This window comes from Anomaloglossus baeobatrachus, chromosome 1 (genome assembly GCF_048569485.1).
Source record: "Anomaloglossus baeobatrachus isolate aAnoBae1 chromosome 1, aAnoBae1.hap1, whole genome shotgun sequence".
Lineage (NCBI taxonomy): Eukaryota > Metazoa > Chordata > Amphibia > Anura > Aromobatidae > Anomaloglossus > Anomaloglossus baeobatrachus.
Genome location: NC_134353.1, coordinates 652,896,560 through 652,921,817, shown reverse-complemented (window position 1 = coordinate 652,921,817; position 25,258 = coordinate 652,896,560). Strand labels below are relative to the sequence as shown.

Below are 25,258 nucleotides of genomic sequence, written 5' to 3'. Positions count from 1 at the left end.
ATGGGGTTAATACCAGATGTGTAATGTCACCTGGCATCAAGCCCTGGGGTTGGTGAGGTCAGGCGTCTATCAGATACCCGACATCACCAACCCAGTCAGTAATAAAAAAAAATAGACGACAAACACATTTTTATTTGAAAAAACACTCCCCAAAACATTCCCTCTTTAACCAATTTATTAGAAAGAAAAAAAAAATCCAGGTCTGGTGTAATCCAAGGGGTTGCCATGACGATCCACACTGTCTCAGTCAATGAAGAGCAGAATGTTCCCCATTGGCTGGGAGAGCAATGCAGTGACCTGAGCTAACATCAATGGGTCAGCCCGGGTCAGCCCAGGTCACTGCAGGGCATGACAAGTGCTGCTGTCAGCGAGATACATTACCTGCGCTGATCTCCAGCACACTGACAGCACCTGTCACTGAGTTCAATGACCGCCGCCTTCACAGCCAAGTATCGCGAGAGGCCCGTGACGTCACCGCTAGTCAGTCTCGGGTCGGAAGCGAGAGAAGGTGATGTGACAAGCGGCGGCCATGGAGGACAGTGACAGCGCTGAGGTCGGGATGGCGGGACTTCATCACCGCAGGTAAGCCGAGCGGGACCATGTGTGCAGAGTGTGTGTGTGTGTGTGTGTGTACACATGTGTACATGCCGCGGGCAGGAGGGGGCGGAGCGAGCTGAGCGGGGAAGTGTGGGCTTCCTGCACGTAACTAGGATAAACATCGGGGTACTAACCAAAGCGCTTTGGTTGGATACCCGATGTTTATCTTGGTTACCAGCTTGAACAGCCCCAAAATCACTCGAACCGCGAACTGGAGAACCGCGAACCGCGCTCAACTTTAGTCATTACACCACACCCCCCCTCATTACAGAGATGCACATCACCTGATTTACTTAATTCTTAGTTGGCTCTCAAGCCTATACAGCTTGGAGTAGGACAACATGTATAAAAATTATCATGTGATCAAAATACTCATTTGCCTAATAATTCTGCACACAGTGTAAATGATTATGAACTTGTTTTCTTTGCATTATTTGAGGTCTGAAAGCAATGCATTTTTTTTTGTTATTTTGACTTTTTCATTTTCAGAAAATGAATACAAAATTTCTTGCTTGGAAATTCGGAGACATGTTGTCAGTAGTTTATAGAATAAAGGAACAATTTACATTTCACTCAAAAATATACCTATAAAGAGAAAAATCAGAAAAACTGACAACTTTGCAGTGGTCTCTTAATTTTTGCCAGAGCTGTAGTACAGTAAGGTCCAGAAATATTTGGACAGTGACACAATTTTCGCGAGTTGGGCTCTGCATGCCACCACATTGGATTTGAAATGAAACCTCTACAACAGAATTCAAGTGCAGATTGTAACGTTTAATTTGAAGGTTTGAACAAAAATATCTGATAGAAATTGTAGGAATTGTACACATTTCTTTACAAACACTCCACATTTTAGGAGGTCAAAAGTAATTGGACAAATAAACTAAACCCAAACAAAATATTTTTATTTTCAATATTTTGTTGCGAATCCTTTGGAGGCAATCACTGCCTTAAGTCTGGAACCCATGGACATCACCAAACGCTGGGTTTCCTCCTTCTTAATGCTTTGCCAGGCCTTTACAGCCGCAGCCTTCAGGTGTTGCTTGTTTGTGGGTCTTTCCGTCTTAAGTCTGGATTTGAGCAAGTGAAATGCATGCTCAATTGGGTTAAGATCTGGTGATTGACTTGGCCATTGCAGAATGTTCCACTTTTTTGCACTCATGAACTCCTGGGTAGCTTTGGCTGTATGCTTGGGGTCATTGTCCATCTGTACTATGAAGCGCCGTCCGATCAACTTTGCGGAATTTGGCTGAATCTGGGCTGAAAGTATATCCCGGTACACTTCAGAATTCATCCGGCTACTCTTGTCTGCTGTTATGTCATCAATAAACACAAGTGACCCAGTGCCATTGAAAGCCATGCATGCCCATGCCATCACGTTGCCTCCACCATGTTTTACAGAGGATGTGGTGTGCCTTGGATCATGTGCCGTTCCCTTTCTTCTCCAAACTTTTTTCTTCCCATCATTCTGGTACAGGTTGATCTTTGTCTCATCTGTCCATAGAATACTTTTCCAGAACTGAGCTGGCTTCATGAGGTGTTTTTCAGCAAATTTAACTCTGGCCTGTCTATTTTTGGAATTGATGAATGGTTTGCATCTAGATGTGAACCCTTTGTATTTACTTTCATGGAGTCTTCTCTTTACTGTTGACTTAGAGACAAATACACCTACTTCACTGAGAGTGTTCTGGACTTCAGTTGAGGTTGTGAACGGGTTCTTCTTCACCAAAGAAAGTATGCGGCAATCATCCACCACTGTTGTCATCCGTGGACTCCCAGGCCTTTTTGAGTTCCCAAGCTCACCAGTCAATTCATTTTTTCTCAGAATGTACCGACTGTTGATTTTGCTACTCCAAGCATGTCTGCTATCTCTCTGATGGATTTTTTCTTTTTTTTCAGCCTCAGGATGTTCTGCTTCACCTCAATTGAGAGTTCCTTAGACCGCATGTTGTCTGGTCACAGCAACAGCTTCCAAATGCAAAACCACACACCTGTAATCAACCCCAGACCTTTTAACTACTTCATTGATTACAGGTTAACGAGGGAGACGCCTTCAGAGTTAATTGCAGCCCTTAGAGTCCCTTGTCCAATTACTTTTGGTCCCTTTAAAAAGAGGAGGCTATGCATTACAGAGCTATGATTCCTAAACCCTTTCTCCGATTTGGATGTGAAAACGCTCATATTGCAGCTGGGAGTGTGCACTTTCAGCCCATATTATATATATAATTGTATTTCTGAACATGTTTTTGTAAACAGCTAAAATAACAAAACTTGTGTCACTGTCCAAATATTTCTGGCCCTGACTGTATTACTGCAACCATATTCTGAAATGTCAATAAGCATATAAATGTCACACACACTGTTCACAAATAAAGACTTGAATGATCTAGCTTGTTTTCTGACATACAATCTTTCCGCCAGCTGTATCCAGCTGGTTCCATGCCCACCCATAGCTTGAATATCCCCACAATAGTTTTGCCCCCAGTTTTGCAAGTTTTATGGATGCCAAATGCTTTATACCAAAAATAAACTGTTGAATTTTTTTTATTACTTTTATTTTGATTTAATCCTAAAATAAACAGGATGTTCTCTAATTTACAAACATTTAAGCAAAATAAAGTTATAGTGGATACACAGATAAATTAAAAAAATAATGTGGATCTACTCAGACTTTGCTGCCCCATGTAGGAGCAGCATAGTATGGGGACAGGTCTGCTTTCCTATTACCCAAAATGGCTCAAAAAATGATATCGTTAGGAAAGTATATTCATGAGGAAGGCCTCCATTAATCTATCAACAAAAGAATACAGCAGCACTCTGTAAATGCCAATACGTATGCAAATATTGCATATATGATATTGAGTCCTCATTTACACATCCATCTTTCAACTCATACGTGAAAAAATAGTACTGCTGTCATTGTTTTGGATCAGTGTGTTATCCCTGTGTCCATATTTATCATCGGTAGTTTTCATGGATGGATCAAGAAATAAATAAATTACAAAGCTTCTCCTATACTTTCAATGTTAAACACATACAGTATATGGATTGTACACTCTTGCCATTCGTGTGCTGTACGAGTTCTTGACAGATCCATAGACTTGTAATGGCCATTGTCATCTGTGCTGCCAAAATAAAATGAACATGTCTCAGTGTATTTTTCATGGACATAGACATGTGAACAGCACCATATAGTATAATAGGTACCTATTGTATCCATGAAAACAACGGATATAGTACATACATGCAACAGATATATCTACAAGAAGCCTAAAGGGGGTGTTACACGCAGCGATATCGTTTGTGATATCGCTAGCGAGCGTACCCGCCCCCGTCGTTAGTGCGTAACGGGCAAATCGCTGCCCGTGGCGCACAATATCGTTTGGAGCCGTCACACGTACTTACCTGCCTAGCGACGTCACTGTGGCCGGCGAACCGCCTCCTTTCTAAGGGTGCGGTTCGATCGGCGTCACAGCGGCGTCATTAAGCGGCTGCCCAATAGAAGCGGAGGGGCGGAGATGAGCGGGACGTAACATCCCGCCCACCTCCTTCCTTCCTCATTGCCGGGGCCGCAGGTAAGCTGTACTTCGTCTTTCCCGAGGTGTCACACGTAGCGATGTGTGCTGCCTCGATAACGACGAACAACCAGCGTGCCCAACAATCAACGATTTTTTGAAAAGGAACGACGTGTCAACGATGGACGATAAGGTGAGTATTTTCCATTGTTAATGGTCGTTCCTTGCTGTCACACGCAACGACGTCGCTAACAATGCCGGATATGAATCACGGAATCAGTGACCCCGGCGATATATCGTTAGATACGTCGCTGCGTGTGACGGGGCCTTTAGACTGCACTACTACTATATAGGATATGCTTATAAAATTAAGATATCTAGCACACAAATTGTCCAATAAATAATAGCTCATCTGCCACGCCACGACAAGGTGACTTTTCTCTGATTGGACCCTAAACCAACATTTATCAAACAAGCCTCACTTGGGGTAAAATACTACAAATTTAAAGGGGAAGTAGGTTCCAACAATAATTAGAAAGAGCCATTGGCTGAAGTGAGCAGTGCTCAGACACATATGGAGGCAGTCACTAGCTGCAACAATATAATAAAAGAAAAAATACAAACAACTGAACAGCACCTCAAAACAGAATAAAGCAAGGGTGAACAGGTGCAAGCTGCTATGATGACAAAACATAGAAACAAAAGAACACAGCAGCACTATGTAAGCCTCAAAATGTATGTAAATATTGAATATAGGAACTTCGAACTGCATATCGCTATATTGAATATACCTGTAAAATAAAGGTGCTTAAAGGGAACCTGTCAGCAGATTTGGGGCCTATAAGCAGAGGCCATCACCAGTGGGCTCTTATATACCGCATTCTAACATGCTGTATATAAGAGCCCAATGTTACGGGGGGCTGTCTGATAATAACCAAAAGGAGTATCAGACAGTCAGGGTCCACCGTGCAAAGACTTTGCTGCAGACTATGGCAGAGTGCAATACCTCTGTTAACTCACAGAAGGATATAATAAGAAAGTAAAGCAATTCCTCCCTTACTTGGAGGGTGTGTGGAATGATCTCTGTTAAATCACAGAGACAAAGGCAATGTGTGCGAAATGGCACCTACCTAGGTCCGCTCTTCTAGTGGTGCAAAAGAGACGAACAGCAGCGTAAGCCGCACAAAGCTCCTACCTGCGTTCGCTCCACTAGTGTGCGAGGACACGAACCACTAGATATGGCACCTGCCTAGGTCCGCTCTTCTAGTGGTGCAAAAGAGACGAACAGCAGCGTAAGCCGCACAAAGCTCCTACCTCTGTTCGCTCCCCTAGTGTGCGAGGATACGAACAACTGCCAGACGCAGTATAAGGAACATTACCCTAGCGGCAAAGTCCACCTACGAGTAGAATCACAAGGCCCAGCCAGACCATGTGCCTCAGGCACCTGCCTATGTCCGCTCCCCTAAGAGGTAAGGATACGGACAGCAGCCGAAGCTGTAAGGTATAAGAACGCTACCCTGCCGGTAGCGCTCACCTAGCATAGACAGAGGAATGCCTAGAGGAACGCGCACAGAGCGTCTACTCATATGCATGAACCAAGAGGACTGAGTACCATGCGGCGTGTGTCAGGGTCTTATATAGACTCTGTGCCTCATCCAAGATGGAGGACACCAGAGCCAATCCGCTGCCAGAACGACAGGAGTGACGTCATGCTGGCCTATCACCGAGCAAGACGTCACAAGCACATGACCAGCGACCAATCGGCATAGAAGGTGTCAGAGACATGTGACCTCGAGTCAGCGATGATGTCACCCGCACATGTGCAATGGCTCCAAGATTGGACTTAGTCTCCGGCGCTCGCACATGTGCAGTAGCAAGAAATCTGGACTTAGTCTCCAGCGCTCGCACATGTGCAGTAGCAAGAAATCTGGACTTAGTCTCCAGCGCTCGCACATGTGCAGTAGCAAGAAATCTGGACATAGTCTCCAGTGCTCGCAGCAACCGTAACAGTACCTCCCCCTCAAGGGCCCCCCTCCCGGCGACGCAGGTAATCGGCAACTAAGTCGGGAGCATGGACAGCCTCCTCAGGCTCCCAAGAGCGATGTTCCGGGCCATAGCCCTCCCAATCTATCAAGAAGAACCTGCGCCCTCTAACCATCTTAGAACCAACTATGGCTCGTACCTCATAGCTAGAGCGAGAGGAATCAGAGGCAGGAGAGTGCACTTCACGAGCGTGAGGTAAAATAGCCGGCTTTAGCAGTGAGACATGGAATTTGTCATGAATCCTAAGATGGACAGGTAACTTCAATTGATAGACTACAGGATTTACTTGTCGAAGAACCTCATAAGGACCCAGGAAGCGAGGAGCAAATTTGACAGAGCTCACTCTAAGTCTCACGTGTTTTGCAGAGAGCCACACAAAGTCCCCTGGAGAAAAGACAGGAGCCGGGCGACGAAACCGATCGGACACCGTCTTCATACGGTCCTTAGCTGCTTGGATCGACTCTTGAGTCCGATCCCAAACCTCTCTGGCATTAGTTGCCCAGTCGGCCACAAGAGGAGGAGGTGCAGCAGCGGGAAACGGTACCGGTACCCTAGGGTGTTGCCCATTATTGAGTACGAACGGTGTCTGCCCAGTGGCCTCAGCCAGCGAATTGTTAAGGGCAAATTCTGCCCAGGGTAGGAGGGAGGACCAGTTATCGTGGTTCTCAGCAACAAAGTGTCGAAGGTATATAATCATAGATTGATTGGTACGTTCAACCAAACCATTAGTCTCCGGATGGTATGCCGAAGAGAGATTCAACTCAATTTGCAGAAGGCTACAAAGATCTCGCCAGAAACGGGAAGTAAATTGCGGGCCTCTATCACAAATGATACGATCTGGCATCCCGTGAAGCCTAAAGACATGCTTGAGGAATAGTTTGGCTAGTACCCTGGAAGATGGGATTCTCGATAACGGTACGAGATGAACCATCCGGGAGAAATGGTCCGTAATGACCCACACAAATCTATGTCCCTGTGAACATGGAAGATCACCCACAAAGTCCATGCCTACCACCTCCCATGGTCTATCTGGCACTGGTAAAGGATGCAAGAGCCCAGCCGGTCTCTGCCGTAATGGACGGTTGCGAGCACACGAGTAGCAGGAACCGACATATCTCTTGACGTGGCTGGCTAAGTGTGGCCACCAATACCACCTCTCCAGTAACTCTCGTGTCCGCCTAATACCAAAATGCCCACCCACCTTTGAGGTGTGGGCCCATGACAGTATATCATTCTGTCGATCAGGCGGAACAAAGGTCTTGCCCGGTGGGATTTGGTCTAACGTCACAGGGGAGAGCGTATGAAAAACCCTGGAGGGAAGGATAAGACGAGGTTCGTCAATCTCTTCCTGGGTAGAAAGCATAGAGCGAGACAGGGCGTCTGCCTTGTTATTCTTACTCCCAGACAGATAGTTGATGGAGAAGTGAAAGCGGGAGAAAAACAAGGACCAGCGGGCTTGGCGAGGATTCAGACGCTGAGCTGTTTGTAAGTACGTCAGATTCTTATGGTCTGTATAGACCTGGAAAGGATGTTTCGTTCCTTCCAGCAAGTGACGCCACTCCTCCAAGGCTAATCTCAAGGCGAGCAGTTCCCTATCCCCAATGGTATAGTTTCTCTCTGCCGGTGAAAAGGTTTTAGCAAAGAAGAAACACGGCCTTTTTCTACCTGCACCGTTCTTTTGATACAAGACCGCACCAGCACCCACTGAAGAGGCATCAACCTCTAAGAGGAAGGGCTTATTCTCATCGGGTCTTTGAAGAACGGGAGCAGTTGAAAAGTGTCTTTTTACTGTCTCAAAAGCCTGAGATGTCTCAGTAGACCAGGCTTTGGGATTAGCACCTTTCTTAGTCAAGGCCACCAAAGGGGCCACCAAAGTAGAAAAATGGGGTATGAACTGCCTGTAATAATTTATGAATCCTAAGAAGCGTTGCACCGCCTTCAAGGAATGAGGTTCGGACCATTGCAGGACAGCAGAGAGCTTCGCAGGATCCATAGCCAGACCCTCTTGTGAGATAATGTAACCCAAAAAAGGCAATGAGGACTGCTCGAATACACATTTCTCGAGTTTAGCAAACAATGAGTGCTCCCTTAAACGGGAAAGGACACGAACGACATCCTGACGATGAGTCTCCAGATCAGGAGAAAAAATCAGGATGTCGTCCAGATACACCACTACTGAGGATAACAGTAAATCCCTGAACACATCGTTTACGAAGTCCTGAAATACTGCGGGTGCATTACATAACCCAAAAGGCATGACGAGGTATTCATAGTGACCGTCTCGGGTGTTAAAAGCGGTCTTCCATTCGTCACCCTTTCGAATTCGTACCAAGTTATACGCACCCCGCAGATCCAACTTCGTAAAAACTTGAGCTCCTCTCAGTCTGTCAAAGAGCTCCGAAATTAAAGGTAATGGGTATTTGTTCTTTATTGTGATTGCGTTGAGACCCCTGTAATCTATGCAGGGACGCAAATCACCCTCTTTCTTCCGAACAAAGAAAAACCCAGCTCCCGCGGGAGAGACAGACTTACGAATGAACCCCTTCTCTAAACTCTCTCTTATATAGGTCGACATGGCCTCCGACTCAGGTATCGACAGGGGGTAAACCCTGCCTTTAGGTGGAACCGAACCTGGGATAAGGTCTATGGCACAGTCATACGGCCTATGGGGTGGAAGAACCTCAGCACCCTGTTTGGAGAACACGTCAGCGAAATCCAAATAGGGTGTAGGTATGGGAGAGAGATCAGTTGATGCAACCGCAACGACCTTAGGTGGTAAGGGAAGGCATCGGGACTGACATTTCGAACCCCAACTAATAATGCTGTCAGACTCCCAGTCAATGTGAGGAGCATGAGTCCGAAGCCATGGAAGACCCAGAAGGACGTCGTCTATACCCTCAGGCAAAACAAGAAAAGAAATCTCCTCTATGTGACCCTGAGACAGGGAAAGGCGCAAGGGAACTGTCCTCAATGTAATGGAGTCAGACAACATAGTTCCATTAACAACACGGACAGGAATAGGCGCCTCTAACATGATAGAGGGAATATTGTGTCCCTTTACAAATCCTGAGGACACAAAAATCCCGTCAGCTCCGGAATCCACAAAAGCCATAATAGGCCATGTATTCTCAGATAACGAGAGCTGACCTGGGATACAACACTTAGAGGGTGCAGAAGACGTCTCTAGTAACCCCCCTCTAATGGTTACTAGGCCACGGAGTTTCCCTGACGACTAGGACACTCGTTGGCATAGTGCCCAGCCTGACGACATACATAACATATAGGAGGACCAGACTTGCGTAGTCTGGAAAACGTATGACCTAACTCCATAGGAGTGGGAGATGTTTCAGATGTTGAGGAAGATGGTAGTGGACACTCAACCACTGGAATAGCCCGATGCTTAGGGCGTGAGGAAGAGACCTCGAGTCTACGTTCCTTATGGCGTACATCGATCCTCGTTGCTACTGTGATCAAGTCCTCCAGAGAAGCAGGGACCTCACGAGTAGCAAGGGCATCCTTGACATAGCCTGCCAACCCTCTCCAGAAGATAGGAATCAACACCTTCTCTGGCCAATCTAGTTCTGCCACCAGAGTTCTAAAAGCAATGGCATAAGAACTAGTGGATAACGAACCCTGAGATAGATCTAACAGTCTCAGGGCCGCATCATGGGTAACCTGCGGACCCATGAATACCGTCTTAAGAGCATCAAGAAAGTCTTGATGTCTCAGAGTAACCACATCAGAGCGCTCCCATAGGGGAGTCGCCCATTCTAAGGCTTTGTCCTGAAGTAAGGAGATGATAAAGCCTACTCTGGACCTCTCCGTAGAGAAGCGAGAAGAGTTGACCTCTAGGTGTATCTGACACTGACTAATGAAACCACGACATGATCTGGCATCGCCAGAATATCTGTTTGGCAGAGCAAGTCGAGGATCATGTGCAGATGTCACCATGGTCTGAGGTTTATCCTCTATACTCTTGAGCCGCGACTCAAGTACTTGTATGTAACGGTGTAACTGCTGATATTCTGCCATAACTGCCAGACCCTTGGCTCAGTCCTAATGTTACGGGGGGCTGTCTGATAATAACCAAAAGGAGTATCAGACAGTCAGGGTCCACCGTGCAAAGACTTTGCTGCAGACTATGGCAGAGTGCAATACCTCTGTTAACTCACAGAAGGATATAATAAGAAAGTAAAGCAATTCCTCCCTTACTTGGAGGGTGTGTGGAATGATCTCTGTTAAATCACAGAGACAAAGGCAATGTGTGCGAAATGGCACCTACCTAGGTCCGCTCTTCTAGTGGTGCAAAAGAGACGAACAGCAGCGTAAGCCGCACAAAGCTCCTACCTGCGTTCGCTCCACTAGTGTGCGAGGACACGAACCACTAGATATGGCACCTGCCTAGGTCCGCTCTTCTAGTGGTGCAAAAGAGACGAACAGCAGCGTAAGCCGCACAAAGCTCCTACCTCTGTTCGCTCCCCTAGTGTGCGAGGATACGAACAACTGCCAGACGCAGTATAAGGAACATTACCCTAGCGGCAAAGTCCACCTACGAGTAGAATCACAAGGCCCAGCCAGACCATGTGCCTCAGGCACCTGCCTATGTCCGCTCCCCTAAGAGGTAAGGATACGGACAGCAGCCGAAGCTGTAAGGTATAAGAACGCTACCCTGCCGGTAGCGCTCACCTAGCATAGACAGAGGAATGCCTAGAGGAACGCGCACAGAGCGTCTACTCATATGCATGAACCAAGAGGACTGAGTACCATGCGGCGTGTGTCAGGGTCTTATATAGACTCTGTGCCTCATCCAAGATGGAGGACACCAGAGCCAATCCGCTGCCAGAACGACAGGAGTGACGTCATGCTGGCCTATCACCGAGCAAGACGTCACAAGCACATGACCAGCGACCAATCGGCATAGAAGGTGTCAGAGACATGTGACCTCGAGTCAGCGATGATGTCACCCGCACATGTGCAATGGCTCCAAGATTGGACTTAGTCTCCGGCGCTCGCACATGTGCAGTAGCAAGAAATCTGGACTTAGTCTCCAGCGCTCGCACATGTGCAGTAGCAAGAAATCTGGACTTAGTCTCCAGCGCTCGCACATGTGCAGTAGCAAGAAATCTGGACATAGTCTCCAGTGCTCGCAGCAACCGTAACACCCATGCTGCTGTGTAGAACATAAAAATCAATTTATAATACTTACCTAAACGGTCACTGCGGGGTGGAATTGGGTGATATGGGCATCTCCGTTCTCCAGTGCCGGCGCCTCCTCTTTCGGCCATCTTCGTCCTCCTTCTGAAGCCTGTGTGCATGACGCATCCTACGTCATACGCACTCGCCGGTACTGCGTAGGTGCACTACAATACTTTGATCTGCAGATCAAAGTGCGCCTGCGGGCAGATCAAAGTGTGCCTGTGCAGGACCTCAATGCCGGCGAGTGTGGAAGACGTAGGATGCGTCATGCACACCGGCTTCAGAAGGACGACAAAGATGGCCAGTTATCTGATAAGATATAGATTGCTACATGTGTACAGGATCAGAACCAATAAGAGTGCCCACGATCAGTGTTTGCAGCGTTTTGGACGCAGCATGCATTGTACAGTACAGGCATAGTGGATAGGATGTCTAGAAATCCCGTGCCCACTGTACTTGTTTTTTCCGCAGCAAAAAATGACCTGCGGTGCGTCTTTCCACACCGCAGCATGTCAATTGTGTGCTGCGGATTCGCATGCGTCTTCTGTAGGGAGAGCACAAGCGAGAGATCACAGTGCACTGAACCCTGATCGTGAGTAAAAGCAGCTGCGGTCTCCTGTCTTCTCCTGTGGAGGAGACTTGCGGCCCCGCAGGTCAGGACCCGCTGCTTCCAGGATGCAGTGAATCCTGATCGGCACATACCCTAAGGCTAGGGCCCCACTTTGCGTTCCTCCTACTTGCAGTTCTAAACGCACGTTTTGGGCTTAATTCATTTGACCAAAGTTGCCTTTTTCAGAAATTTAGCGCTGAAAACGCATGCGAATTTACCGCGTTTTAGATGCCTTTTCAGCGCTATTTACATGCTTTTTCACCTGCGTTTTGACAGATGCGTTTTGAACATCAAGACACTGCTAAATAAAGTTTAAACAGTCAAAGACAATGAAAAAAGAGAAAAAAAAAGGAAAACATAGAATTTTAGAAATAATTAAGGAAATAGAAATATTTTTTAAAATTATAGCGGTAATATATTATTTATTGGAAAAATAGCAATAAAATATTATTTTTCTTAAATTTAATTGTCGGACTATGTGTGCGTGTAAAGGGACATATGAAATCATTATTTTAATGTCCAAAAAGCATGCGTTTTGGGTAGTCCAAAACACATGTTTTCTGCACATAAAAAGCAGGTAAAACACAGGAATTTGAAGGAATCTTTGTTTTTGCAACTTCTCATTGACTTCAATGTTAGCAAAATGCACCCAAAATGGCAAAAACAATTGACATGCTGCTTCTTTGAACGCTTGTTTTTTGCCACAAAATATGCAAATTCGCAGATGCGTTTACAAACGCAAAGTGGGGTAGGTAAAATAAAAAATGCAATTGAAATGGCTGGAAAATGAAAATGCAAGCATTTTGGCATAAAAAAGGAGCTTCTTAAAATGCACCCAAAAAGCACCTGAAAAGCAGGTAAAAACGCAAAGTGGGGCCCTAGCCTAACAGTACCAAAAAAACACAAGACCAGAAGCACAAATCAATACGAGAATACCTCACTAGAACTATCATTAGTACAGGAATACAGCACAATGCTTAGTATAGCAATCAATTGCAATGTCACGTCAGCGCCATATATAATTCTATTTTATTAATCTACAGCTCTCAGTATGTCCTTAACCATAGTAAGGAGATACAGGGCGTTAACAGCCTACATCAAACTGCGGACCATACAATAATCACAGTACTGATGAGACGTACCGTATTCTTCGGACCATAAGACGCACTTTTTTCCCCCAAATGTTGGGGGAAAGTGGGTGGTGCGTCTAATGGTCTGAATGTAGGGCATGGCTGCGGGGAATGAGGGTGCTGCGGTGGAGCAGGTCATCGGGGGCATGAGCAGGCAGCAGCAGTGCCTGCCGTGACCACGTGGGCCCGCTCATTACATATGCACGCCCATCCTCCCGCCCATATCTCAGCGCTGAAGCCGGGGCTGACAGGTGGGCGGGATGATGGGCGGGGACGCGCGCATAATTAACAGCCGGCCGTGATCACTCCTGGCAACTACAGCCTGGAGTGATCATGCTCGGCTGTATTCACTGCCCCCCGCGCATCATCATCAGCGCGGGGTGCAGTGAATCAATGTACTCACCGTTCCCCTGCAGCACCGCAATGTCCTCCAGCCTGCCTGCCGCGCTGTGTGGACTGGAGACTAGCGGTGCTGACAGCGATGACGTCATCGCTGTGCGCACGTGTGTCTTCACAGTCGCGCCGGCAGACTGGAAGATACAATACATCGCAGTGCTGCAGGGAACGTGGCCGGCTCAATACAGCACAGCCGGCACAGACAGGAGGAGGAGTGACGCTGCGTGGAACAAGGAAAGGTGAGTAAACTTTTATTTATTTTTTTGTGTGTGCCGCAGGATGGGGGTATATGAGCAGGATGAAGGGGGTATATGAACAGGATGATGGCATATAGCAGGATGATGGGGGTATATGAACAGGATGATGGCATATAGCAGGATGATGGGGGTATATGAACAGGATGATGGCATATAGCAGGATAATGGGGGTATATGAGCAGGATGATGGGGCCATATACCAGGATTGTTACGGGGGGACCGGCAGATTAGGACCAGGGGGTATATATCCTAATCGCCAGTCGGGGCCCACCGTGCTCCAGATGACAAAGGAACTGCTGGCACCTGAGGGTTAGGCGGAGACTATAGAGCTGGATGGCTCTGAGATAACCCAGGAACTCTGGGAACCGGTCACGTGTGTTGGGACATGTCAGACCGGACGACAACCCGATTAGCGTTTTGGTGCACCTAGCGCTACACCAACCACGTGTGCAGGAAACACGTCAGGCCGGGTGGTAACCAGGTAGCGTTGACCGGAAGACCGCCACGAAAGCGCCCTGTCGGCCACGTGTGTAGGACACGTCAGGCCGAGCGGTCCTCTGATTAGCGTTTCTGGCCACCTCTCGACTGGCCACGTGTGTGTAGGACACGTCAGGCCAGATGGGTACACCAGTAGCGTTGACCGGGAAGCCGAGGAAAATAAGGAACACCCTGTTAACTCCACAGGGGTCCTGGAGTACGCTGTCCGTGCGCGTAGGGGGCACAACCGAACAGGTGGCGCAGCAGGTGCGTTGTCCGTGTGCGTAGGGGACACAATCGGACAGGTGGCGCAGCAGGTGCGTTGTCCGTGTGCGTAGGGGGCACAATCAGACAGGTGGCGCAGCAAGTGCGTTGTCCGTGTGCGTAGGGGGCATAATCGGACAGGAAGCACAGCAGCCGCAGCCCAGTTAACGCCACTGGGCTGCTGTAGCAAGACTGGAACGGCAGGAGGGAAGCACGGCGCCTGACCCTGATGTGCCGAGCCACGAATCTTGGCGTGACAGGCACCGTTCGCCTAACCCTACCTACTGCTTCCCAACATAGGCTTATGCCGCAATGAGGCTCTAACATGGAGGTGTGCTCTGACTGAGCAAAAGTGAAGACTGCGCACCTCCATGTTGTCTCCAGCCCCTTTTATAACCTGGGTCCGCCCCAAACCCAGGGTGGAACCACCAAGGTCCAATAGCAGAGTGCCATGTCATCAGTGACGTCACATGCGACCTATCCAGAACCGCCACGTCATTGATGACCTCATGGCAGCCACGCCCCAAACACTTCACCAGTCATCGTCTGACGACCAACACTGAGGTGCCAGATCATAGGGGCGGGCCTCTGCGAGCCAGTCCGGAGTTGCCACGTCATCAGGACACCTGACACCCTCTGCCCTATCAGGGCCTGCCACCTCACGGACATGCTCAGTGAGGTCCCTACCGGACCTAGCCTCTGATGCACCAAGTGCCCGAGCATGCTCAGTAGCCTGAGCCACAGGCTTAGAAAGCAGACTATCAGTTTGAGCATGCTCAGTAGGCACATCCCAGAACTTAGACACAGCACGAAGTCCAAGTACCTGTGCAAAGAGGCTGTTAGGGTTAATTGTGGGAGCATGCTCAGTAGCCTTAACTGAGGACTTAGTCTCAGACATAACACAAACAGGCTGAGCATGCTCACTAGGCAAAACACCGGGCTTAAACTCTGGCTGGGGTAAATCGGCGCACGCATGCGCACTAGCCGCCTCTCCACACTTAGACGTAGTGGAAGGAACAGCCAACTGGACGACCCGAGGCACGGCCAAGAACGGCAGCCGGCGCCTGGGCGCAACAGGAACCGCAGCAGGCTGCTTGCGGCTATGGCGGCGCCGGTTCGTAACAAGGATGATGGGAGTATATGAACAGGATGATGGCATATAGCAGGATGATGGGGGTAAATGAGCAGATGATGGGGGCATATGAGCAGGATGATGGGGCCATATACCAGGATGATGGGAGTATATGAACAGGATGATGGCATATAGCAGGATGATGATGGCATATAGCAGGATGATGGGGGTATATGAGCAGGATGATGGGGGTATATGAGCAGGATGATGGCGTATATAGCAGGATGGGAGCACATACCAGGATGCAGTATATAGCAAGATGGAGCTATACCAGGATGAGGGACATAAATATATACACAAGGCAGGAAGATCATTACCAGGATGGGGGGTACCTTAGTAGAGAATTTGGGGACATTACCCCCATAACAGTGTCAGCAGCAGATCCTCGCCCCATAACAGTGTGTCATGACTACATTTTTTGCTTAAAATTTTATTTTCCTTCTCTAAAACCAGGGTGCGTCTTATGGTCCGGTATGTCTTATAGTCCGAAAAACACAGTAGTCAATATCACAAGTAGACTTTTACATCCAGGTGCCTTATAGGTGACATCTTCTCTGATTGGAGTTGTTCTTTTTCTTTTCCATCTTGTCCAGACGAGACGAGACGATGACTTTTCACATCCACAGCTTGCTTCTGCAGACTTCGTTTTACTGGTCTTCTGCTAGACATTTTGACACGGTGCCCTTAAAAATAAGTGTCATTATAATTCTCCTTAATAAAAAAAAAATATCTGCCCTACACTGTGCTCCTTTCCATACTGGGACCCCTCTTCATATCGTATCCTCTGTGTCCCACCGATATTGCAAAGACATTATATTGTACCCCCTCTTCACATCCCCTCTTCTGCATGCAGTCACCTCCATACTTTCTTCACACTGTGCCCTCATACTGCACCCACACACCACCCAGTCTTTTATACTGTGCCCCCTCATGCTTTTCCCCATTATACTGACAAATCACACTTTTTTCCCTCATACTGTCCCCTCGAAGGCTCGAACTCTACACTGCCCCCATACTGCCCCTCACACTTCTCTCCTTCATGTTGTCCTCTCCAAATCCTCCTCCCCCCAATAACATTCCTGTTTCTTCAGCTCCATTAATGTACTTACCTTACTTCCAACCATCTCCTGTGTGGCACAGGAGTAAAGTCACCAGCATATTCAGTTGCCCCAACCTAAAAAGGCTGGCGGTCAGAGCTTCAATTGTTCTCATGCCTGAAATTACTGAAATTAAATGCAGAGAAACAGAGTTTTACATGTTCTCTTAGCCGGCTGTCAGTCTGACAATCTGCTTGGAGAACGGCCGAAATAGTCTCTTAGGGGTTAGCGAAATGCTGTAGTCTGGAAGACACCTCGGACCGTTGCATTAGGCGGCCCAATAGCTCCCCACTGCTGGTTCCACCTTGGCCAAATGCTGTGCCTGCCCCCTGCTAGATGTTCATAGCTCCATTCATCCACAGTCAATGAGGGTTTTTTTGTGTAAATCATATTTTATTCGAATAAAGAATATGTTAACAAGTTATAGGATATGCAACATATGATATAGAGGAGAATAACTCAAATCTTGGAGGTAATAAGTAATACAACACTTTTCTACTTTCATAAGTCCTTTGATTACACACTTCAGGTCAGACCATCATCACCCATGTAAGTCATTGAGTTTTTTATTTTTAATCCACTACTAAACGCAATACTAAATACAGTAGAGGGTGGACCAACTATCAGGCTACATGCGCACGCTGCTTTTTTTGCTGCTTTTTTGGCTGCAGTTTTGTCAGCAGATCTTTCTGACATTTGACTTCCCAGCAAAGTCTATGAGAAGTCAATTTGTCATGCGCACACTGCAGTTTGTCAGCTTTTTTTGTCAAAAGTTTGTGACAAAAAAGAAGCAGCATGTTCATTCTTCCTGCGTTTTTGTCAACATTTGTCACCCAATGAAATCAATGAGGGCATCAAAAACGCAGGAAAGATGCATGCTAATCAAAAGTGGTGCATTTTACCTGCCTTTTACCTGCGTTTTTGGTACCAAAAACGCAGGTGATTTGTCAGGAAGTGAGGTAACAGGCAAGTGGTCCCGTCCCGTCCTCCACGTGTTCCCCAAAGTACCGCTGTCCCCAGGGGAGATGATGTGAAGGACGGGGGACTATCAGCGGCGGCGGCAGCGAGAGGGAAAAATCAATGTTTTCAGCTGCCAATGTCCATCCCCCTCTCGCTGCCGCCGCTGATAGTCCCGTCCTCCACGTGTTCCCCGACGTACCGCTGTCCCCAGCGTGCACACACAGGGGAGATGATGGACCCCTCTCGCTGCCACCGCCGCCACTGAAAGTCCCGTCCTCCACGCTCCTGTCAGCTCCACACAGTAGCGCGATCAGCTGAGCTGTCACTGAGGTTACTCGCGGCCACCGCTGGATTCAGCGGTGGCCGCGGGTAACCTCAGTGATAGCTCAGCTTATCGCGCGGCTGTCTTCAGTTGCTGCATGGAGCTGACCGGAGCGGCGGTGTCTGCTGCTTCTCCGGTCACCTTCATGCAGCAGAGCTGGAAGCGACGCTGGACCATCCTGGATTACGCCGGACATAGAGGGCTTTTTGGGGCTTATTAAATGGGAGAACAAGGGAATTTGTTAGTGTTTTTTATTTCTAATAAAGGATTTTTTCAGGTGGGTGTTTATTTACTGTAACTTACAGATTAATCATGGAAGGTTTTTCCGGGAGACGCCTGACATGATTAATCTAGGATTTATTGGCAGCTATGGGCTGCCAATAACTCCTTATTACCCCGATTTGCCAACGCACCAGGGCAAATCGGGAAGAGCCGGGTACTGTCCCAGAACAGCCGCATCTAATGGATGCGGCCATTCTGGGCGGCTGCTGACTGATATTGTTAGGCTGGGGGGCTCCCCATAACGTGGAGCTCCCAATCCTGAGAATACCAGCCTTCAGCCATATGGCTTTATCTGGCTGGCATTAAAATTGGGGGGAACCGCACGCCAGTTTTTTTTAATTTATTTATTTCTAAAAAAAATGTTTTCAATTCAACAAGCTTTATGGGCTTGTTTGAACTGAATAATACATGAAACAATTGTTGACAAAACTGCAGCCAAAAAAAGCACCAAAAAAGCAGCAAAAACGCACCAAAAAAGCACCTACATTTTTTGTGACATTTCCAGGCTCTCTCTGACAAGGTGCAGTTTTGGCTGCAGTTTGTGAACACGAAAAAGAAGCAGCGTGCGCATGTAGCCCAAGTCTACAGGAAAACTAGCAGGGGCCCCAACCACAACTAAATGTAGCATTTATACAAATAAATACACAAATTCAATGGAAGTATATTAAAATATGCTTCATTTGGAGATTATCCATGAAGTTTTAAAAAATACTTTTCATGTGATAACCCCCCCCTTTAAGTATGCAGGTGTTTTGCCATCAGACATCTAACCTCAACATTTCTGGGAAAACTTGAAGAGCGGGAAGGACAAGTATTCAGTCACATTATGAGATAATATTTGGAACATTCTCATATTATGGTTTGTTTTTTTTTAATCAATGCAAGCTAAAATGCACACTATCAATAGAGCAACAGGGGCATAACAGGATCCATGGAAGAAATCCAGCACTGATACTAGGATTTCTGAAGGCATTTTATAGTGCATCCCAAGATATATTAGCTTTATGTCTTAATTAGATGTCCGTTTTTTATGTGTGTGTTATATTTGCATTCTTACTAGTGATGAGCGGACTCGCAGATAACCAGGACGTGCTGATCTGGTTTCTAAAATCCGGTTCCGGGACGGATTCCGGTCCCCATATAAGTCTATAAGGACTAGAATCCGGCGATTAAAAATGGTGGTAGAAAAAATAGGGGGATGGGTGCAGGCGCGCTGTACTTACTAAGACACCAGCACAGCTGTACACTGCTCCCAGGTCATGCATTCACTTCCGGTGCCGCGCATTAGACTAATTTCATATTCACTGCTTTCCCCGCTCACCAGCGCCTGTCATTTGTTGCAGTCAGATGCACCCCCACACTGAGTGTCAGCTGACTGCAACCAATCACAGGCACCAGGACGGCCGGTGGGTGGGGAAAGCAGTGTAACTTTCTACGGGTCTATATCATGGTATAAAATAAATGAAAAAATAAAACAATTTACGTAGAGTCTCCCCGTATTATGATACTGCACAAATGCACAAATAAAGCCCACAGCTACAGGCTGCAGCCCCCAGCCCTGCGCTTATCTTGGCTGTGTATCAAAATAAGAGGAACTGCGTGCACCTTTTTCTCTCTTTTTTTTAATAATTAAAAAAACGGCGTGCAGTTCCCACCAATTTTGATACCTAGCCATGATAAAGCATAACAGCTGGAGACTGGTATTCTCAGCCTCGGGAGTCCCATGGTTACTGGAACCCCCCAGTCTAAGAATAGCAGCCTGCTGCTGCCCCAGAATTGTCGCATCCATTAGATGCGACAAGACCGCCGCTTTACAAGACTGTTCCCGATTGCCCTGGTGTGGTGGCAATCGGGGTAATATAAGAGGTTAACAACAGCCCACAGCTGTCACTAAGCCCTAGATTAGTAATGGCTAATCTGTGAATAAAAGTAAATAAACAAAAACACTGATAAAATCCTTTATTTAGAATAAAAGACAAAAAACACCCTCTTTAACCACTTTATGAACCCCCAAAACACCCCTGAAGGTCCGAGGTAATACACACAAGGTCCCATTCCCCACGATTCAACTCTGCTACATCTGAACCTCACAGCGCGCGATCATGGAACATGACTGCCCGCTGTGAGCTCCAGAGAATGAATGAGCCATGCGATCAGCAGTGACATCACTCAGGTTAGTTACGGTTACAGCTGGAGTCCTCCACCTGTGACCGCAGTCTCCTCCCCCCAGCTGGCACTATTAGTGGTAAAGGGCTGGCGGGGTGCACTTTAAGCCAGTGTTTTAGGTCACCAGAGGTCATACCGTGGGAACCCGGGTATGACCTCCAGTGAACTGCGTGACACCACTGCTGCCAGCCGGTACCCCATGTCAGTGTTTCCCGGAGCCTGCAGAGATCAGACAGTCGTGGGATGTCATGTGGATTACATTGGAACTTCAAGGGTCTTTTTGGGTGTTGTGTTTTATTTTAAATAAAGTATTTTTCTCTGTGTTTGTGTTTATTTCTTTTTACTTATAGGATTAGTGATAAGGGGGTCTCATAGACCCCCTACCCATCACTAATTCTGGGCTTGATGACAGTTGTGCACTGTCAATAACCCCTATTACCCCAATTGCCACCACATCAGGGCAACCGAAAAGAGCTGGGTAAAGCGCCAGGCTTGTCGCATCTAATGTATGAAACAGTTCCAGGGCGGCTGTAGGCTGCTATTCTTAGCCTGGGGGGTCCAAATAACCATGGGACTCCCCAGGCTGGAAATACCAGCCCCCAGCTGTTTGGCTTTATCATGGCTGGATATCAAAATTGAAGGGGACGGAATTCTGTTTTTTTAAATTATTTATTTAAATAATTAAATAAAATAAATAAATGATGACGCATGCAGTTCCTCTTATTTTGATACGCAGCCAAGCTAAGCGCAGGGCTGAAGGCTGCAGCCTGTAGCCATATGCTTTATCTGTAGTGGGTATCATAATATGGTGGGGTCCTATACCAATTGTTTTATTTATTTTTGCACCGCAATACTGACCCGCAGACAGTGCCTGTGTTTGGTTGTAGTCAGACGTTGTCACACAGGCTAGGGGCGCATATGACTGCATCCAATTATAAACGCCAGGATGGCCAGTGAACAAGGAAACAGTGCATATGGATGAGTAATGATGAGTAGCCCAAGAAGTGAAGAAGTTGCAGCGTACAGCCGCGCCGGAGCAGCGTACAGCTGCGCCGGAGCTTTCGTAAGTATGTAGTGCTTGCTTCATTTTTATTTTCTTTATTTTTCCCTTTTTTTTTTTTATTTCCTCAGTGCAGTATCTGGTTGGCAACCGGGCATCTTTGAAACCGTGCGGATCCGGACTTTTACAATCCGGGTCCGCCCATCACTAGTTCGTACCCAATATAATCAAAAGAGCTGTCCATATCTGTATTTGTTTGTGAAATATGTGAATGCAAACAATCACAGACCACGTCTATTTTTATTGAGTCATGGATCAAAATCACCAATAGAAGTCAAGGGTCTATGAAAACCCCTGAAAGCACCATGTATCGGCTGTTTTTGAACATCAGAATAAACAGGAGTAGCTTAGCATTTTTTTTCTTTTTGCATACAAGAAAAACACCAATAAAACACTGATACACAGACCGAACACTGATGAAAAACTGATCCATCGCAGTGAACGTTTTTTTGTGTATAAGATAAAGCACTGACATCTGAATGAGGCCTTAATAAAAGTGAGTTTTTATTGTGGGATCTGTGGGGAAAAGTAGCATGCTACCTACTGTTTATTTTTTTCCAGCACCATTGACAAATATTTGCACAGAACGTTTCCACAGCATGAAGAATGGTGTTTTGGTAAATATATTCAGGTGAGTTTGGAACTGCCGACATCCTCAGTGACGGTGCGATCAGAACCTTGATTATAAAGAAGTTACTATTCCAACTGAAACCCTACGTTGCATGCTCACTGATTTAACACCAAAAGTTTGTAAGTACAATGTTCAAGAAACTAGCATCTTACCTCTTGGATGTCTACGGATTCACAAGCTGGCCTCCGCCCGGGGCCCTCATATGTTCTCTAAGATTGAAAAACTGAACTAGAAAAATATGAAAATGAGGTTTGTGATGATTAAAAATGATTATTAAAAATGGCACTATCTGATACACATAAGAATAGCTGTCTGAATTACATTAGCATGCATTCACACAACTATATGCATGTTGATCTGTTACATTCAATTAATCTGCCCAGAAAACTCTGACACATGTCTGAAGTGGTTATATTGTTCACCGAGATGAAAGGATTTTTACTCAGCCACTGACTACTATTAAGCTAAATTAAATACTAAGTGGCCAGAGACACAATGTGTATTCTGGAGCAAACCTATGTACGGTAATAAGGCATGAGGAGCGGCCTACCCTGAAAAACCGAAAGAAAATTCAGTTTACTGAGACAGACGAATGAACGGACAGACAGATAGATGGATGGATGGATAGATAGATAGATAGATAGATAGATGGGTCTGCCTTTTTTGGAGGGGTAAACTTACCCCCAACATGTTTCCCCAAGAATAAGATCAACCCCAAAAATAAGCCCTAGTGCTTTTTTCGGGACAAAAAAAAAAACTATAAGACAGTGTCTTATTTTTGGAAAAAGAGGGTAGCTTGATAGATAGTGGATAGATAGATAGAGGGATAGATAGATACCGTAGATAAATGGATACTAGAGGGATAGATAGATAGAGGGATAGATAGATAGAGGGATAGATAGATAGAGGGATAGATAGATAGAGGGATAGATAGATAGAGGGATAGATAGATAGAGGGATGGATAGATAGAGGGATGGATAGATAGAGGGATGGATAGATAGAGGGATGGATAGATAGAGGGATGGATAGATAGAGGGATGGATGGATAGATAGAGGGATGGATGGATAGATAGAGGGATGGATGGATAGATAGATAGAGGGATAGATAGATAGAGGGATGGATAGATAGAGGGATGGATAGATAGAGGGATGGATAGATAGAGGGATGGATAGATAGAGGGATGGATAGATAGAGGGATGGATAGATAGAGGGATGGATGGATAGAGGGATGGATGGATAGATAGAGGGATGGATAGATAGAGGGATGGATGGATAGATAGATAGATGGATGGATAGATAGATAGAGGGATGGATAGATAGATAGAGGGATGGATAGATAGATAGAGGGATGGATAGATAGAGGGATGGATAGATAGAGGGATGGATAGATAGAGGGATGGATAGATAGAGGGATGGATAGATAGAGGGATGGATAGATAGAGGGATAGATAGAGGGATAGATAGAGGGATAGATAGAGGGATAGATAGAGGGATAGATAGTGAATAGATAGAGGGATAGATAGTGAATAGATAGAGGGATAGATAGTGAATAGATAGAGGGATAGATAGTGAATAGATAGAGGGATAGATAGTGGATAGATAGAGGGATAGATAGAGGGATAGATAGAGGGATAGATAGAGGGATAGATAGAGGGATAGATAGATAGTGAATAGATAGAGGGATAGATAGTGGATAGATAGAGGGATAGATAGAGGGATAGATAGAGGGATAGATAGAGGGATAGATAGAGGGATAGATAGAGGGATAGATAGAGGGATTCGTAGAGGGATAGATAGAGGGATAGATAGAGGGATAGATAGAGGGATAGATAGAGGGATAGATAGAGGGATAGATAGAGGGATAGATAGAGGGATAGATAGAGGGATAGATAGAGGGATAGATAGAGGGATAGATAGAGGGATAGATAGAGGGATAGATAGAGGGATAGATAGAGGGATAGATAGTGAATAGATAGAGGGATAGATAGTGAATAGATAGAGGGGTAGATAGATAGAGATATATAGATAGATAGAGGTATAGAGGGATAGAGGGATAGATAGATAGAGGAATGGATAGATACTAGATAGAGATAGATAGATATAATCATAGATAGATAGATAGATAGATAGATAGATAGTGAATAGATAGATAGATAGAGGGATAGATAGATAAAGATATATAGATTGATAGTGAATATAGAGGGATAGATAGATGGATAGATAGAGAGATAGATCATGAATAGATAGAGGTTTAGATAGTGGATAGATAGATACTAGATAGATAGAGATAGATAGATAGTGAATAGAGGGATAGATAGATGGATAGATAGAGATAGATAGATAGATAGATATATAGATAGATAGATAGTGAATAGATAGATAGAGGGATAGATAGAATAGGATAAATAAATAGGCAGTAAGTGAATAGATAAAGGGATAGATAGTAGATAAGATAGACAGTGAATAGATAGGCAGATAGATAGATAAGGAGATCTGGACAAGTGAATTGGAGCGAAGAGAACATATCCAATCCGCCTTGATACACCATGAATGTACAATGTGCAGCCATCTATATATGTGCACTATAGCCGTTTACAGGGCATCATTTTAAGCCTTGTGACAGGCGTTCTGTGATCCTTAAGACAATGTACATGGGGCGTAGCTTTTCTTTTGGTGACATTCCCACTGGATAGACATTTTTTCCATTATACATTGTACATGCTGAACAATAATTGAAATAGCATAGTATTCCCGGGACGGCTTTATTAGGAGAAGAGAGGTAACTGATTTTTAGCTTTCTTTGCCTGTAAAATCTTCCCCTTGGCTTTCTATACATTGTGACAATAGTCCTGCTCTGTCATACACGCCACCCGAGTGCAATGGGTAATGTGATGCTTCATTTGCTGCCTCAATCAGCAGAATGGTTACTTCCACCACTGACACATAAACATATATCATTTTTATAGACTGCAGTGCAGGCTATGAAATAATACAATATACAGATGAGCATTTTGCATGACCTGAATGTACGCTGCTCACTGTGTCCCTCGTATATGAAATTTAGGGCTGGATGAAGAGTCAGAGCGGCAGGGTATTTTTGGGGAAGGTCACCCCTATGGAT

At 46.0% G+C, this 25,258-nt stretch overlaps 1 long non-coding RNA gene across 1 annotated transcript in view; it reads right to left on the bottom strand.

The window, feature by feature from the left end:
* The window catches only part of LOC142297200 (uncharacterized), a 29,776-nt gene extending 7,431 nt beyond the window's left edge, over window positions 1-22,345 (bottom strand). Inside the window, exons 1-2 of the long non-coding RNA XR_012751741.1 lie at window positions 22,288-22,345; window positions 3,636-3,717 (exon numbers count right to left, since the gene is read on the bottom strand). This is a non-coding gene — a long non-coding RNA (uncharacterized LOC142297200). The remainder of the gene's footprint in view (window positions 1-3,635; window positions 3,718-22,287) is intronic.
* Window positions 22,346-25,258: the final 2,913 nt, after the last annotated feature.